Source organism: Camelus dromedarius, chromosome 14 (assembly GCF_036321535.1).
Source record: "Camelus dromedarius isolate mCamDro1 chromosome 14, mCamDro1.pat, whole genome shotgun sequence".
NCBI classification, from domain to species: domain Eukaryota; kingdom Metazoa; phylum Chordata; class Mammalia; order Artiodactyla; family Camelidae; genus Camelus; species Camelus dromedarius.
The window spans coordinates 59581752-59600594 of record NC_087449.1 but is presented as its reverse complement, the minus strand read 5'-3'; positions in this window follow the sequence as shown (position 1 = coordinate 59600594).

The window sequence follows — 18843 nt, the reverse complement described above, 5'->3', positions numbered from 1 at the left end:
AAAAGAATTTTGTAAAAGAAATCAACTGGTACATTTCAGAGATTTTCAGAAAGGTCAAGACAGGGAATAGAAGCATCCTTTGAAAGCCTCTTCTTAATAGTCTTGCATTTAAAAAGATTTAAGAGATTAAAGCCTGATATTTTGATATAAAACATAAGTAGAGCCAACCAGACAAGAATTTCGCCTAAATATGCCATCAGGTCCCCTCCAGGGAATCAGCGTGCCGATGCTTGTCAGGCTTCGGTGGTTGGGTGGGTGTTTATCCTTCAAACACCCTGTGTGGCCAATTAGGAGCGGTACTGACAGTATCTTTAGATGTCAGCCAGCGAGTCTTTTTCTTTTTTTCTCCTTCCCCATTATAAAGCTTTTTGCGGGCGCAAAAGACACATGCGTCAGAAACACTGATGCAATGAGACGCTAATATCAGATTGCATCATATGATCCTAGGTGTGGTCCTGAAACTGGTTTTTCTTGAGGTTGTGCTGCAGTGGAAAGGCGCTTTGGGTATAGCACCCGAGAACTGGCCCTGCTTGTCAGATGGCAAAAGTAGTTTTTGCAACTGCATGCCTCAGTTCCACACCACTGTTCTCCCGGGGGAAGCCAGTGTGGCTCTCCTGGCTGGAGTGGGTGTGCTGCTGACTGACATTCATCAGTTAGGTGTGTCACCCTGCTGCTTATGTAACAAGTGTTACCTAGGGAGACACACCTACCAGGCAGGCTGGAAACCACACTTCCGCCTCCAAGATGTGCTCAGAATTGTATCTCACTTGAATCGAGCAACTTCTCTGGGGACACACCAGTTTGGAGCAAAACTGGAAGATGAGAAGGGAAAGAAGTTGGCCGAGGTTTCTCAGGCACTTGCTGGGTGGCTGGCACTGTGTGATAAGCACTTCACACACAGGACTATGGAAGTGTGGGTTCCAACTGCCAGCCTACCATCACCGAGACCCACAGCAGGCAATTTTGCCTCCCGTGGTGTTCATAAAGTCATACCTCAGGTTAGATTAAGTTACTTTTTTGGGGGGTGCGGTGGGTAGTTAGGCTTTTTATTTATTCAGTTAGTTTATTTTAATGGAAGTTCTGGGGATTGAACCCAGGATCTTGTGCATGCTAAGCACACTCTCTACCACTCAGCTATACCCTCTACCCACCCTTGTGGAATTTCCTCTCTTTCTTTTTTTCTTTCTTTTTCTCTCTCTCTCTCATAGAGGTACTGAGGATTGAACCCAGGACCTCATGCATGCTAAGCATGTGCTCTACCACGGAGCTATCCCTCCCCCTAGATAGGCTAATTTTAAGATCTCTCCCAGAAGTGGAATGCTATTTAACTTGACCACAGAAAGCAGTACCTCCTGTTGGAAGATTACTTTTCTGATCCAGTGTCTATAAAAAATGATCACTGATCACGTGAAGGATGCTACTGCCCATTGGAAAATGGGTCTGTGTTTGTACAGTTGGGTGAGGCTAGGATGCTACAGCTTAGATCTTAACCATCCAACACAGCAGCCATGCTGGAAATGTCACTATTGCAAACTGAGATGTGCTGTAAAATGCACTTACACTGGATGTCTAAGTCTTAGTACGATGAAAAAGAGTGTGAGATGCCTCATTAATAATTTTATTATATTGATCATCTGTTGAAACGATAGTACTTTTGACATTTTAGGTAAATGTAGTATTAAAATGAATAGCACCTGTTTCTTGTTCATCTCTTCCACGTGGTTAGCACAAATTTTTTGATTATGTATTTAAAATCTCATGGTACACAATTTATTTCTCTTGGAGAGCATGACCTTCAAAAGCATAGCAGGAAAACAGTAATTTGCTCTGGACCCAACACTTTCTGCCCTGTTCTCTAGTGTCCCCCTTCTATTAAAGGCAAGATAGAGTTTGGGCTAAATATCTCTTGGGGTTATTCCTGGGTTATTCCTGGATTGAATATTCCCTGATTCTGAGAATAGTTGGTGGTGGGGGGTCCCTGTTATACTGCTTGGAAAGATGTTTTCCGGGAGAGGAAGATCTGTAAAGCCTTTCCTCCCAGTGAGCCAAGAAATTGTAGAATCCAAGTGATCTTTAAATATTATCATTGGACCTTTAAGCTCCCCGATCTGTAAACCCCTCCCGGGCTGGGCTTGTGATTCATTCATCTTTGTTTTTCCAGCAACCACCCAGGGTGGCCTGGCATGTAGTAAGCTATCAATCTATGTTTGTTGACCTGTATAATATCCAAACAAAGAACTGAAGCCCAGAGAGGCACTGAAACCATCTAAGGCCACACAGCTGGCTGGTAGAAGAGCCAAGAAGAATACAGCCTCTTGAACCACTTCAGGAAATCCTGAGTGTGGTCCCTGGACCAGCAGCAGCTGCATCACTTGGGTGTTTGTTAAAAACACAGAATCTCAGGCCTGGCCCCAGCCCGACTGAATCTGAACCTGCATTTTTATTGAGATCCCCCAGGTGAGGTTTATGTATCTTAAAGTATGAAAAGTGCTACTCAGAGTCATGCCATTTTTTCAAGGAAAGCCTCTGTCCCTGCCCGGCAGAAGCTATTCAAAGTCTAGTCTCAGGGTGAGGAGGTACAGGATGCTCGTCATCAAGACTAACATGCTGGCTGATGATTTAAGGAAAGTCACCAAATCTTGCCTGAGCCCCTACTCTGCCCAGTACCTGGAGCCACTGCACCTGCCTCTTTTCCTGAGGGCTTCAGGGGCTCCCACTTTTGTAGCTCAACCACCTGTACCTCAAAGAACAAGCAGCCCTTCACAAGTTTGCCCCCCGCTGGTCCCATTCTTCCTACTTTAGTACAAGACAGTCCAGGAGAAATTGGAAATGAAAACAGATACACCTTGGGGGTTCAATCTAATTTTTCAGACCTGGGAAAAACAAGATCAAAATCAATTCCATCAATGTCTGCATGTTGTGTGTAACCACCAGTCCCTCCCTTTCTGCTTCTGCACGAGCGTTTGCAATTCACGGTGCGTTGCTGGCCTGTGATAGAACCACAGTTTGCAGAATGGGTCCCCAATCAACAGCTCTCTGGTCATTTTTTAAGACCATCCTTCATCCAAGCTTGCAAATCAAAGCCGTCTACTGCAGAGATTCCATTTTTCCCTGGCCATGGGCAGGATGGACGTATGGTTTTGAGACTAGAGAAAGAGACGGAAGGACAGACAAATTGCGGACCTTACAGATAGGCGCCCAGCATAGACTGTGTAATGCAGCCGAGAGGCCGGGCAACTTTCCAATGTGGTCAAGAGTCAGAGTTTGAATGGACAAGAGAAACCAAGGCTTTGCACTCAGCTACAGAATTGGGTCATTTGCCTGGAAAGTTGGAGATAAAGCAAGCAGTGCAACCTGTTTAATGTGTCAGGTGGCCCTGGTGGCTGGGAACCACTGCATTTCAGCCCATGTAATGTCATCCAAAACTGTAACAACCCTTTGGAAAATGAACAAACCAAGCCGATGGGGGTCCCCACAGTGCCAACCACCTGGACTGTCTGATTTTCACCTTCACTGAGTGAACTGAGTCAGGCAGATGAAGGAAAGGTTAACTTTTGTCTATTCTCAAAGCTGTGGACTTCAGGACTGCCACCCAAGCCACTCCTGTCCTTACTCCACTGTCCCCCACAAGCCCTCTCCTTGATGTCCTCCCCCCACGCCCTTTTTCTTAAATACTCCCTCTTCCTAGGACCCCTTCTTTTAATTCCTTATCTTGCAATCTTGACAGCTATCTTGGTTGGGTTCTGAAGCTGGAAACAGAGGGGTTCTCTTTGGAGTGAATAGCAACGGCATGTGTGGTTCTTTGGTTTTGAGTCTCAAGAAGAGACACCATCTTGAAATATAATTTCCACTGCATCATGACCTTAGATTGGGACCCTAGACAACAACCAACATGGAAGCATGGGGACCACAAGCCTCAGCTTCCTCTTTACTGAACAATTCAGGCAGTGGGAATAGCATGTGCAAAGGCTCTGAGGTAGGAATGAATTTTGTTCCTCTGGGCCAAGTGGAGGAGGAGGAAGAGATTGACTATAGACCAAGTGCTCTGGAGGTGCCAGCCCTGTGAGATATGCCCTGTGGCGCTGCAGCAGTTAATTTTTGTAACGGGCATGAGGAAACTGAGGCTCAGAGAGGATCTGAGGCTGAAGGTTGCTCAGCTGATAAGTTCTAAGGGGAAGATTGGTAGTCTATGATTCTGAAGCCCACATCCTTTATGCCACCCCTCACTACCCCTCAACCCTGAGACCTGGGCCTCTTCTTGGAAATATTCATCAGTGATGCCAGGCATGGGCTGTGAGCAACCTCTTGGACCCTGGGCATCCTCACTGCAAAATGGAGGGGATGGGTCTGTGCTCCATGGACATGTCCCACGGACATGCTCCGGACACGCACTGTGGATGTGGTCCGTGGACACACAGCATACACGGGCACCATGGCTGTGCACTTGGAGGTTTTTTGGTTAGTACACAGATGAATACTTAAAAGATTTTTTTTTCCTTTTTTTTTTGTTTGTTTTGTTAGTAGAGGTACTGGGTTTGAACCCAGGACTTTATGCATGCTAAACATACGTTCTACCACTGAGCTATACCCTACCCCCTGAAATGAACACTTTTAAAATTCCCAATGCTACACATTTGTTTCTGTACATTTTAGAAATATGTGTAGGGGGAAGGGTATAGCTTAGTGGTAGAGTGCATGATTAGCATGCAGGAGGTCCTGGGTTCAATTCCCAGTACTTATGTTAAAATAAATAAATACATAAACCTCATTACCTCCCCCCCCAAAACAAATAAAAACTTAAAAAAAAAAGAAATATGTGTATGTGCATTTAACTCACCATTAAATCCATGTTTTCAATAATAAATGACATAGAGTTTCCTTTTTAAAATAATTCATTTCAGTTTAAAATAGGTGCATCTTTAAAGAGAGATATTCAATCTGGTGTTATATAGATTTTGCAAAAATGGAGAAGCTGGTTCACAAACAACCTTGTCCTGGGAAACCTGGATTCTCTGCTCTGAAGTTCTCAGGTCTATAATGGAACAGATTTCAACTGTCTAGAACAACCCACTGTAACAGAGAATCAGGTAGTGGACAAGGAAGCAGGACTGTTTAAATGAACACATTGGATCACACAGGTCTGGACCCGATCCATGGTAAACTTTTTGGCTTTGCATATGTAGCCAGGTGTGCAACCTGACATCAAACACCGGTGTGATTACAGGGCTTAGAAAGCAGGAAGCTGGCACTGAAGCAGGATAAGCCTTGCAGGTGGGAACGTGATCTTGGCCTGTCAAGTCTAGTGTGTCTGTGGGAAATAGAGTCATTTCTGTGTCCACTAGTTTGCTCTGGAAAGTATCATTTTCTGGCTGGCATCTAGTCCCTCCTTTGAGGAATGAGAAAACTAAGACCTAGGGAAGGTGAGCTGTCTGGAGTCTGAGCTGGATGAAGGACCCTGTGTTGACTCCTCATCGCTCCACCAGGAGCCACCCTGACACCTAAACCACTCATTACTTTTTATCTTCTGGGCAGTTTAAATAACTATCATTATGTGCACGTTTTTCAAAAGGGTACGTTTACTACCAAGCCTCATTAAATTGCCTGCATCTTAGGCTGGTTCCCCTTCCCTGCCTTGGAGGGAAGGAAGGAATTTGCTGGACACAGAAGCATTCTCCTCCCATGCCATCATTACCTAATGCTCTGTGTCCAAAACAGTGAGCTGGGGACCTCTGGGTAACTGGTCTGGCAGGGAGGGGGTTTCCAGTGACTCACAGGACAGCAATGAGCACAGGTGACCCCAAGAATGCAGACAGGGCCCTTCCAGGGAGGCTGGAAAGGGTGGACTTGGGTGAGTGACAGCAAGGGAGAGAGATGGACGGAACTGGCCTGTCTGGGTTCAAATCCCAGCTCTGTCGCTTGCTGTGTGATCTTGAACAAGTTAAATAGCCTCTCTGTGCTTCTCTTCCCTCCTCTGTAAGTAGGAATGATGGCAACAGAAGCTACCTTGGAGCCTCATTCAGGAGCCCAAGTGAGCTAGTGTTAGAATGATGCTAGCAGGTAGCAAGTACTATTGGGTTGCTATCTCACAGACCCTAGGAGGGCAGCACCTGGATCCACAGAGCCAGATCAGAACCAAAGCTCCAGCCCCATTTGCACCATGACCTTGGGCCACCTGCTGCGGTCCCCTGGACTTCACTTATCTCATGTGTAAAATCAGAGTGATGACAGAGACTGCTTCTTAGGATTGTTCTGAAGAGTCAGGGACTTGAACCCAGAGCCTGGCACAGAGCCTGGTTCCTCGAAAAAGAGGAACTTGTGTGAGCTAAGACTCTTGCCTGTGTATCGTTGGAATCTTGCTGGCCTCACACAGGGACTGCTCAGGATGACCCTCAGGAGTGAATGTCTCTGGCTGCATGAGTGAGGAGGGGACAACAGAGGAGTAAAGTGGGAAAAGCCCAGGGGTAGGAGCCAGGAGCACTGGGTCTGAGTCTCCCAGCGCCACGGGCTCTGGATGACTTCCAGGGCCTCAGCCCCACCATGGGTACAAAGAGGAGTGGTCTTCCAGGGAGGTCTCCTTGGAGATGCCTGTGCCGTGGCTCCCCAGCCCCACTCCAATCAGAGCAGATTCCTTTTTATAGTAGCTACAAACATCTGTGAGATCCTTACCAAGTACCAGGTGCTTTACATGCATACAGTTAACCCTTACAAATTCCTGAGGTCATTCCACATTACTGATGGGGACATGAAACCCAGAGAGTTTATGCAATCTGCCTAAGGTCACACAGCAAGTTAATGGTGGGGGAAGGATATAGCTCAAGTGGTAGAGCGCATGCTCAGCACTCAAGAGGTCCTGGGTTCAATCCTTAGTACCTCCTCCAAGCAGAAATCAATGAATAAACCAAATTACTTCCCCCTCATAAAACAAACAGTATAAGCAAGTTAATGGTGGAGCTGGGATTTAAACTCAATTCTGAGTGACCTCTGAGCCTGGGTATTTATTTATTTGCCTTTGTTTTCAGGAGGGTAGATAATTAGGTTTATTTATTTAATGGAGGTAGTAGAGATTGAACCCAGGACTCTGTGCATGCTAGTCATGCACTCTACCACTGAGCTACACCCCCCCCCCATTTATTTGTTTTTAATCGTGAAATCATTATAGCTTCCCAGGAAGTTGCATAGAAAGTACAGAGCGATTCTGTGTACCCTTCAGGTAGTTTCCCCCAGTGGTTACCTCTGACACAAGTATGATATAATAGCAAAACCAGGAAACTGACATGGTACATACAAGTATTGTTTATTTCTGTGCCAGTTTGTATCACATGGGTAGAGTTGTGTAACCACCACAGCAATCAAGAATAGGAAACTGTTCCATGATCACATAGATCTCCCCTGTGCTGCCCTTTCAGTCACACCCATGTCCCTCCTACCTGCCAGCCCTAACCCCTAGCAACCACTAATCTGTTCTCCATCTCTATAATTTTGTCATTTCAAGAGTGTTACAGAAATAGAGCCATACACTTTTAAGGCTGACTCTTTCACTCAGAGTGCTCCTTTGAGAGTCTATCCAAACTACTGTGTATCAGTAGTTTGTTCCATTTTATTACCAAATGCTAGCCTGTGATGTGGATGCACCATTCAGGCAAATAAAGGACAGCTTGCTTATTGCTAGTTTTTGGCTACTACAAATAAAGATTCTGTAAACATTTGTATACCAATTTTTGTGTGGACATAAGTTTTTGTTTCTCTGGGATAAGTGCCCAGGAGCATAATTGCTGGATAATAAAGTAATTGTCTATTTAGTTTTTTGCTTGTTTTTTGAGAAACTATCAAATTCTTTTCCAGAGTGACTGTACCATTTTACATTCCCACCAGCAATGCATGCGAGATCCAGTTTCTGCATACCCTCGCTAGCATTTCTTGTCACTATCTTTTTTATTTTAGCTGTTCTTGTAGATATGGAGTAGCGATGTCTCCTGGGGGGGTCTTGATTTGCTTTTCCCTAATGGCTAGTGATGTGGGACATCTTTTCACGGGCTTATTTGCCATCCGTAAACCCTCTTCAGACGTGTCATGCAAATAATAAGGTCCTGCAGGGAACTATATTCAATAGCTTATAATAACCTACAATGGAGAAGAATGTGAAAAAGAATATGTATCATTATGCTGTTCACCAGAAACTAACACAACATTGTAGATCAACTATATTTCAATAAAAAATTTTTTTAAGTGTCTCTTGCCCATTTTCTAATTGTATTTTTTTTTCTGTTGAGTTTTGAGTTTTTTTAAAAAATACATTTGAATACAACATTGTAAACTGGCTATACTTCAATGTAAAAAAATTAAAAATTAAAAATATATATATTTATATATATGTATATATGTATATATATATATATACACATATATATATATATTTGAGATACAAGTCCTTTGTCAGGTCTGTGGTTTACAAATATTTCCTCCCAGTCTGTAGCTTGTCTTTTCTTCCTCTTAACAGGGTTTTTCATAGAGCAAAATTTTCTTATTTTGAAGTCCAGTTAATCAATTTTTTTATTTTATGGATTTTGCTTTGGCATCATGTCTGAGAACCCTGGCCCTGGGTCCCAAAGGCATTTGCCTATGTTTTCTTGTAAAAGTTTCATAGTTTTATATTTTACCTTTTAGTCTGTGATCTATTTTGAGTTTATTTTTGCATGTTTTTATATGAGGTTTGCGGTTTAGGTCAAGTTCATTTTTGGTGTGGCTATGCAATGACGCCAGCACAATTTGTTGAAAAGACTATCCCTCCTGTATTGGACATGGACTTAAATCCATGACACTCTGCCACCTCTAGGCTTTATATATTTGTGTTCCCTGCAGGATCTCGCTTGAAGAAAAAAATGCACTGCTAAAATAGTTTGAAAACGATTGAAGTAGAAGATGCCAACATTCCCCGGGCTCTAATTATCTTATTAGTTAGTTCTAAGGTATCTGGCCTTGGGTGATGCATGAAGTTCAGCAGCTGAAGTCCCCCAGAAAAGGGACCCCCATGTCCCTCAGCAAGATCTAGGTGTCTCCCTGACCTCCTCTTCTCACCATCTGGGGCCTCTCTCCCCAGAAGAAGCAGATTCTCTGATTGGAGGCTCATTAGTGGGACAAATGACATCCCTGGCCAGGTGCATGGGCCTGCAGGGGAGGCAAGCAGCCGCCCTGGGAGGAACAATTAAGAGCTGGCAACTTAGATGAAGGGGCGGAGATCAAGGGGAAGACCTGGCCTTGAGGACTTGGGCTTCACAATCTGAGTTTAAATTCTTGCCTCAGTCCACAGGCTCTTTGATGTTAGGAGAGAATTCCAGCCACTCAAGGACCCAATTGAATCGGGAGAAGTTGCAGAGGCCTGAAGGGGCATGTGGAATACTTCCCTCTGCACCCTCACCCCCAATACCTGTAGATGCACCAGGATTAACATTGTTTCAGGAATGGCCCAGATTCCCCTAGTAAAAGTCAAGTGGTTTGCCTTTTAACTTTCTGTCCACTAGACCAGGAGGTTTGAGAGGGAGTGCTTAGGCTTGTGTTGTTCATTGCTGTCCCCAAGGTGTGAGCACAGCTGAGAACCCAGTAGTCACTCAGTAAATATTCTGCAGGTGAGCGAAGGAATGCTCAAGATAATAAAGCTCGTCAGACAAGCAGCAGAGCTCCAATGAACAGTCTTGACGGTTCTCTTTTTGCAACAAGATTCAGCCAAATACAAATGATAGGAAGGAGTTTGTGATGAATGGCCCAGGACCTTCAGAAAAGGGAAAGGCACTGAGAGGGAGACCAAATTCAGCCTGGGAATTAAAAATGGTGTTTACATTTGAACCCCTGGTAAGCAAAATGTTATCCCCTCCCCCAGAGAATTTCATTCTGCTTATTGGGAGACTTCTGTTACCAAAAAAAAAAAAAAAAAAAAAAAAAAAAATTCTACTTGATTATTTTAGAATTTGTCAACAAACAATAAAGCATTTGTGAACATTTATTTTCTCTCATTATATAAGTACCCACAGAGTACCCACAGGTGTGCCTCTTGGTTCACAAAGCCTGAAATATTTATGATCTGGGCCTTTACACAAAAAGTTTTCCAACCCCAGTTGCAGAGAGAGGAAAACTTGGGCTTAAGGCAGGCGTTGGGGGCATCCAGATAAAATTATGAAGTGGGTGGCAGATTTTGTATCCTTGGGCAGCGGGGATGGGGTGGCAGGAGGAGGGGAGAGCGGCTGTAAGGAGTGGGGACCAGGCTGCTGTTTCCCCAAAGACCCTGTAAAGGAGAAAATCACCCGCCCTAGATGGCGTCACTTGTGCTCAAACCCCGTGCATGATACCAAACCCAGACTTCATACCTGACCTAACTGCAATTTCATCCTTTCCCAGAAATGTAATCTTAATCAACCAGTCTGGAGTGATCCGGTCAGCACCAATGATGTCATCTGTCCCGTGGGACTTTTTGGTTGCCCCCCGTCCCCCAGAGGAATTAGAAGCATCTGCAGACTAAAATCCTTGCCACTTCCTTCCCCCGACAAAAGAAGCCATCCTTGCCTAAAATTAATCCTTTCTTTTCTTTTCTTTTGCTAATAATTAATTCCCTTGCCCCCCCCCTTTTTTTTAATAAAAACATTCCATTTTGTACGACCTCTTGGTGGCCCTTCCAGTGGCTGGACAAGATGCTGCCCCGTTCACCAAAGCTTGACTAAAGCCAATTAGATCTTCAGATTTACGCAGTTGAATTTTTTTTGACAACCCTATAATGGTGACCGTCATCTACAAAGCACCCGGCAGGGACCAGAGGCTTTCCATAGACCCCTGACATGCAGGGAAAATGTTGTCAGGATCCTGCTTTCCTAGGAGGAAACTGAGGCAGAGAAGTTTCTCTCAGCCAGTGAGAGGCTGAGCTGGGGATTCTGTGATGGTTAATTTTCTGTGTGAACGTGACTGGGCTAAGGGATGATCAGATAGCTGGTAAAAATCTTATTTCTGGGTGTGGCTGTGAGCTGGTTTCTGGAAGAGATTAGCATTTGAATGGATAGATTGAGTTAAGATCACCCTCACCCGTGTGGATGGCCTTCATCCAAACCCTTGAGGGCAGAACAGAACAAAGAGACAAATTGCTCTCTCTGCTGGAGCTGGAGCTTCAACATCCAACTTCTCCAAACGTCATTAGCGTCATGCTTCAGACTCACACGATTGCCCCCACCAGTGCTCAAGGCCTTTAGGTTTGGACTGACACTATGCCACCCGCTTTCCTGAGCCTCCAGCTGGCAGACAGCAGGTCATGGGACTTCTCAGCCTCCAGAACCAAAGAGCCAATCCCTCACAATAGATCTCTATATATCTATATATGTCCTATTGGTTCTGTTTCATTCTGTTCTAGAAAACCCTAACTAATAAAGATCCAAACACAAAACTGACCAACATCCAAGCCCAGTCTCTCTCCCAGACACCAGGCTGTCTCTAGAAGGTGGGGCTGTCCCTTCCTACTACCCCAAGTCCTGCAGAACCTGCTCTCCTGCGTCTGGCAACCACAAACAGGTACTTCTTAGGTGTTGGTCATGTGCTTGACACCATTCTGAGTCCTTCAAACTCCTATTCACCCTTCAAAGCCCTTCCAAGGGGACATCTTTCCAGAAATCTTCTCTGATTTACCAATCATGGTGGTAATAATGATGATGATAGGGCTGGCCTTGTTTTTTTTTCATGTATTTTTGCCTTTATTGTGCCCAACAGCCCTTGTGACTTGGCACTTTTGTTACCAACTTCCATTTATAGGTGAGGAAACTGAAGCCCGGAGAGGTTATGTAAGTCGCCCGGAGAGGTTATGTAATTCACCCAAAGTTGAGCAGCTGGTAATGCAGGATTTGAATACAGGTCAAATTGCTTCAGAATAAGTGATCTCAACCACACACTCTATTGCTTCTAGAGTGATAATGAATACTTTCTCACGTCTGTGTTCAAAAGTTTCAAATCCCTACCAAGTGCTTTGTGAATTGTATGTCACATAATCTTCATAAAAATCTAAGGGCCAGATATCGTTATTGTTACCACTGCTACTTTTTTTTTGGGGGGAGGTACTGAGGATTGAACCCAGCATCTCAAGCATGCTAAGCATGTGCTCTACCACTGAGCTACACCCTTACCCCAATCATTGCTACTTTTTTGGTGCTCAGAGAGGTGAGCAAAGTTCTCAGAAGTCACACATCCACTAAGCAGCAGAGTCAGATTCAACTCAGGCTTGTAGGATCCCAGAACCACGTGCATTTCTCCTGGGGATCCAGGAGAATTCCCTGGGTGTGATGCCTTCCCTGGAGTCCACCACCATCTGGATGGTGAATTCTGGATTTGCCACCTCCTTGGCAGCTAATCAGCTTCCCCAAAGCCACTGCCTTCCTCCTGCCCAGCTCAGCCTAGGATGCTCTGGGTCCCAGTACCAAGAGTGGCATGGGTGGTGGCGTGAGAGTGAGGGGGAAGAGCCTTTGGAGAGGTACCAAGGTCAGACTGCCTTGCGGAGCATGACTCTCAACAGGGTGTGAGTGGGATGGCGGGTTCGTGGCTCTCTGGCTATCAGCCTGGCTATGCCAGGGACCAAGGAGGATGCTTCAGGCAAAACTCCTGCATGCAGGAGCCAGCTTCCTAGGCTTTGCAGGTGAAAGGCATGTACCGGGGTAGGGGGGAACATTGAAGCTCTTCTTCTGGCCAGCAGCCAGAGAAACCTGGAAAATCTCTCTGTCCTACGATTCCCGTTGAAACCAGAACCTCAACCAGAAACAGCGACCTCCTTCAGTCCCTACTACACCTTGCACCTTTCCGAACCGCTCCTTTCCAAACAATTTCCTGCATGTGTTAAAAAACAATTTCTGAATCAATGACTAAACACATCACAGAACTTGTTTGTATTTAGGAATATTGTTTCAGGCTTATTTCCAGAAGTAGAATTACTGGGGCAATGGGCATGCACATTTTTAAAGCTATTGATGCAGACTGCACACCAAAAGCATAGAGGTGCTGCGGACCCTGCCAGAAGCAGTGCAGCTTACTGGCATCGTCATTGGAGGATGCATTTTAAATTCTTAATGCCAAATACCTTGCATAAAACTACAACTAGCACATCTTTATTGAACATGTAAAGGGGAGTTGTGTGGCCCTTAGTATGTGCCATATAAACGTTTTGATGCTTTTGTATATTTTAACTTAGTTATTTAAGCCTCATAATGATCCTATGAAGAGGGTACTCATTCTCCCCATTTTATAGATGGGGAAAATTGTAGAGAATAACCTTTGTTTTGTTGGAGGTTTACAGGGACACCTTGAGTGACCTACCGCACGGGGATGGCTGCAAGAACAAAGAATGCCTGCAGCAAGTAGATTACAACCATCAACCACACCCCCTCCCTTATTTTTTGTATAAAAGGAGCCTGTATTCTGACTGGAGCAGGATGGTTCTCCAAGACATCAGTCTGCCATCCTCTCGGTCTGCCGGCTTTCCGAATAAAGTCGCTATTCCTTGCCCCAACAGCTCGTCTCCTGATTTATTGGCCTGTCGTGCGGCGAGCAGAACGAGTTTGGACTTGGCAACACACTGAGGCCCAGAAGTGAGGGGCTTGGCCGGGGGAGCCTGCCCCCACCACTTCCAGCCATTCCCGTTGCCCCTGTCGACTGAAGTACACGCGCAGCCTTAAAGGTTGAGAGTTATGTTTTATTTGGCGGGAGGACTCGAGCCGGGATGACAGCCTCTCAGATGGCTCTGAGGGACTGCTCTGAAGAGGTAGGGGAGGAGCTAGGATATACAGGAGCTTTACAACAAAGACCAGGTAGTTGGAACAATAAAAGATTACTTGTTATCTAAAGAAAACCAGGCATCTAAAGTTAAAAGAATTTAGTGCTTTTCTATGTATGGGAGGAAGCAAGCATTTGGGCTCACTGAATTCATTCCTTTGACAAGCATCCAGCTATCTAGGGCCAGTATCTTGTCCTTTCTTAGTCTGAGTTTCCTCAGAGTGCACCACCGTGAGTGTCTGCAGAGGCTGGGCTGCAGGCTTGTCTTCCGTGGGGGGTGGCGGCAGCGGCTGATGACTTGATGGCTTCAGCATTCTTTGTTTACTCATATGGTTTGCAGTATTTTTTGTTCACACCCCAAAGACAGGACCTCCAGGCTTCAACTGGGTTTCAGCTGCTGTGCAGTGTTTTGGGAAATGTCCTCAGGAGCAAAGTGGGAGGGGGTGTGAGTTTCTCTCCTCTGGGTCTTGGGGGTCACAGGCTTATGCTGCCTGGTTCAATGCCTGAAAACCGCTTCAGGTGTTTTGTCCAATTACCTGGTTGTTTTCAATGGAAGGGCTTGAGTGGTACCAACTCCTCCATCATTGTTATCAGTGAAGCTCACCTCGCTTGCTTGCTACGATGTTTCTTTTTTTCAACTAAAAGTTTTAGGCTGTGGTAAATATACCTAACATATAATTTATCACTTTAATTATGTTTAAGTGTACAGTTCAGTGGCCTTAAGTAAGTTCACAGCCATCACTACCATCCAAGGAAACAGAGCAGGACCCTGTGGGGTCCTCTCTGGTACAAGTCCTTTCTGTGTCCCCTCCCCACCCCACCCCTTGTTTGTAGGAAATAGGTTTCATTCAACCTCCTTGACCTTCCCTGAGTTCCAAAGGGCAGACTCAAAGAGTTGCTAATCAGGGAAGTGGGGAACACGATAGTGCAGCCTTTGGGCAGGGGCCTGGTTCTCCAGAAGAAGCACAAAAATATCTCTGAGTTCTTCTGTAGGAACTGAGGCCCCACCCAGGTGGGGGATGGCAACTTCAGGCTCAGCCCAAGATTCCTGCAGCACTGCCCTTTACCTCACCACTAACCAATCAGAAGAAAGCCCTGCACCCTGCAGCCCTCACCCCACCTTTTGCCCTTAAAAACTTCTCCCCAAAAACCATCAGAGAGTTTGGGGCTTTGAGCAGGAGCCACCCCTTCTCCTTGCTTGGCCCTGTGCTGAAGCTTTCTCAGCTCCAAACTACGACGTGTCAGTTTGTTACGCGTGCCGTGTAACACGCGTGCTGGGTCACTGCGCTTCAGGCACACAAGCTTTTGTTCGGTACCATCTCCCACACTCTTCATCTTCCCAAACTGAAACTCCAGCCTATTAAACTGATAACTCCCCATTCTCTCTCCGCCAGCCCCCCAGCCACCGTCCTTCCGCTTTCTGTCCGTGGGGTTTTGACTACTTTAGGACTCATCATGTAAATGGATACGAAGTTTCTTGAAAGTCATTTTTAAATATGAAAACAATGCTGAGATGGCTGAAGCAAAGTAGAAAGATAACAGGAAAGGAGGGAGGAGACTGTCTAATTGAGACAGGAGGGAAGGGGGCAGGGCAGAGCCATTCAAGGAATGACAGCAATTTAACACCAAAACGATGGAAGATTCAGCTCCCAATTGGCCTTGAGGATTAAGTTGGCGGGAGCTTTGGCTTCTGGTAGACCTTGAGCTTCATTGTGTGCGCATTGTAACAGCGTGATAAATAACATGCCCGCAGGTGCCATGACAGCCCCAGGGCTAACTGCAAAAGGCCAAAAAAATCCCAGCCCGTTCCCCAGGGCAGTTGAAATGATCCCACCTATAGGCGTGTGAAGCTACTGAGCCCATAAAAACTGGCAACACCACGCCTGGCGGCCTTTTTCGCTCCCTCCGCTTCAGAGGTGGCCCGCACTCTGTCTATGGAGTGTGTACCTACTTTTACTTTAACGTGAGCACCCAACTCCCACACCTCTTTCCTTGTCTTTCTCTTGCACTCTGTGCAGTATGTCTCTCTCTAAATAAATCTACCTTTACTCAACTGTGACTTGCACTTAAATTCTTTCCTGCGTGAAGCCAAGGACCCACACTTGGCGGGGCACGTCCCAGGGGCTCAACCGAGGCCTGGGACATGGCCCTCCTCACGCCCCACATCCATTTTTCCTGCATCATAATGACCCATCACTTTGAAAATATGTGTGTATTTCCTTTTCCAGCGGTACTTTCCGGGAACCATCAAAGCCAACTGCTATTATAAGTCAACTATACTTCAGTTAAAAACCAAAACGGCTGCATTTCATGGCAAGGGGCTCTAGCGAGTTGAAACTGATAAAAGATCATGAACTTGGAGTGGCCTGGGGCCAGACTCAGGAGACCTAACTGAAGACGTTTTCCTGACCCACTGAAGGAGGATTAATAAAATGGCCGCACTTAGGCTAACAGATTGCTTATTCTTGTGCTTGCCCTTAAAACGGTCAACTCATCTGACCAGTTGCTACTTACGGTTCCGGGCCCATCGTTAACACTAAAGCTATTGATCTTACAGTTTCTACTTTATTCCAGTAATTGAAGGTAGTAATCAAGCTTGGTCTCTGAGTCCTTCTCCAAGGAAAAGGTCACAGGACTGTAACCTTACAAAATAGCCCGAATTACCAAGAAGACCACACCTTGAGTACTTATGAGATAAAGAGATCTAACCGCTGACCTCTACAGAATTGGTCGCCTGGAGGCATCCTGACGCCATTCTGTCTTCTGATGAGAAAATGATTCTGTTGCTTGTTACCGATGCTTTATTGTTTGAGCTCTGGCTATATAACCACCCAGCCCCATCCCCAAGGTGGGGTCACAGTTTTGAAGGCACTAGCCTGCTGTGACTCCCCTTTGCCCTGCAAAGCAATAAAATTGCCTCTTTTCTTCCAAGCTCCAAGACCTTGTCTCTGGGTTATCTGGCTCATCAGGGATGGGGGCCGATCTTTTGGCAACACCATGAACAGCAGAGTTTTTTTTCTTCCAGCATAATTGAGATATAATTGACACACAGCGCTGTGTAAGTTGGAGCTGTATAGCATAACGATCTGACTTACATCAGTGGGGCTTGTTTCCACCAACCACCTACAGACCCAGGGCCTCACTTGGGCCTCTCCAGGGTCCTAGTTTTCCAGGCTTCACCTGCACAACACCATGAACCCCCTTTCCAGGGCTGAAAGCCACTGATCGCCCCCTCCCAAACCCACGCGGTATGTCTCTCCACTGCCCTGTGTTCCCTTGCCCCTAGTAACTCAGCCAAATAATGTTTTCCATCTGATGTCCTTCAGTTTTTAAAACCTAAACACAACCAGTATCCATTTTGGCTGATTTTGTTTGGGTGGGGACCAGATCAAGGACCAGTGGCTAAACCTCAAATTCCCGTTGCAGTGGGGCTGGGCCCTTCGAAAGCCATTTAGTTCCTGCCCCGAGGGGATCTAAATGCTAAGCAGAGGCCCATCAAGGGCCGGAAAGAAAGCTGGCAAACAAAGGCCACCTGTTTTGAGAAATCAATCAAGATTAGTGCTTTTTCTAGGAAACGTTGGGTACTTAACACATGTTATTTTATTGGAAGTAGGCTTCCAATTGTCACTTCCAGGAGATGGAAGCTCAGAGAGATGAATTGATTAGCTTCAGCTCAAACAGTAGGAATAGAATAAAGCAGGGATAATGATTATGGTGATGGTCGTACATACTGAGCACTTACTAGGTGCCGGGCAAAGGTTCATGTACCATATAGATGTGTACGTTTATACAATTCTCATTAATAACATTATGAGATGAGCACTATTTTCATCATATCCCCATTTTACAGATGATAAAACTGAGAAACAGGGAGAGCCTGTCTTAAAGCAGCCTAGCTAGTCCTCAGGGGAGCTAGGACTTCAACCCAGGTCATTCACACCACCTGTTGTTAACCTTTGGCTTACCCTGACCCCCGACCAACGGGCTGATTCTAAAGCCCTCCCTCTCTCCAGTCACCCTGTACAAGTGAGACAAGAGGGCAGGGCACAGCCATTAAAAGAATGACACAGCAATTAGCACCAAGATGGTGGAAGATTCAACTCCCAGTAGACCTTGAGCTTCATTATACCTTCACTGGAATCTATTAGTATGGTAACTGGCACTCCCACAGGTGCCATGGCAGTTTTAAGGCACCATAAAGTGTCAAAAAGTGGGTGGTGGCCCACTTCCTGGGACCCTAGCCCCTTCCCTAGAGTAGTTGGAATAATTCACCCACTTGTTAGTGTATAAGGTTACTGAGCCCATAAAAAGTAACAACCCTGTACCTCCTGGCCTTTCTCTTGCCTTTTTTTTTTTTCACTTGTGGTCATTAAATGTCAATTTCTGCTGACTTTGCATTTTTAATTAATTTTTTTATTGAAGTATAGTCAGTTACAGTGTGTCCATTTCTGGTGTACAACACAGTGTCCCAGTCATGCATGTACATGCATATATTCATTTTCATATTTTTTTCATTAAATGTTGTTACAAGATATTGAACATAGTTCCCCATGCTATACAGAAGAAAGTTTCTCTTGCCATTTGAGATGGCCCACACTCTGCCTTTGGAGTGCACATCTCTTTGAATAAATCTACCTTTATCCAACTATGGCTTGCTCTTGAATTCCTTCCTGCGCAGAGCCAAGGACCCTCATTTGGTGGGGCGGGTCCCAGGGACTCTCCTGGGACCTGGGACCTGGGGCCTGGCCCTCCTCTCGTGCCCCAGTTTTCCTCTATCACGTGGATAACACTAGCAAGTTCGCTATGGGCAGACTTGTGGTCTGGGGTTTGAAATGATTCCATCTGATCTCAGGCAGGAGCCAGGACGGGGGGATTCAGCTTCTACCCCTGGGGACCACCCGGGTCTCCCGTGAGAAGGGCACCGGCTCCCGAGCCTCAGAGATTCTCCCAGGGACACCCCCACCTCCCTGTGGTGGAGTGGTTATCTTTCAGCAAAGTCTGAGAGATCGTGTGCCCGGCTCCTCACAAGAATTTGCACGTCTGGCCCCACCTCCGTTC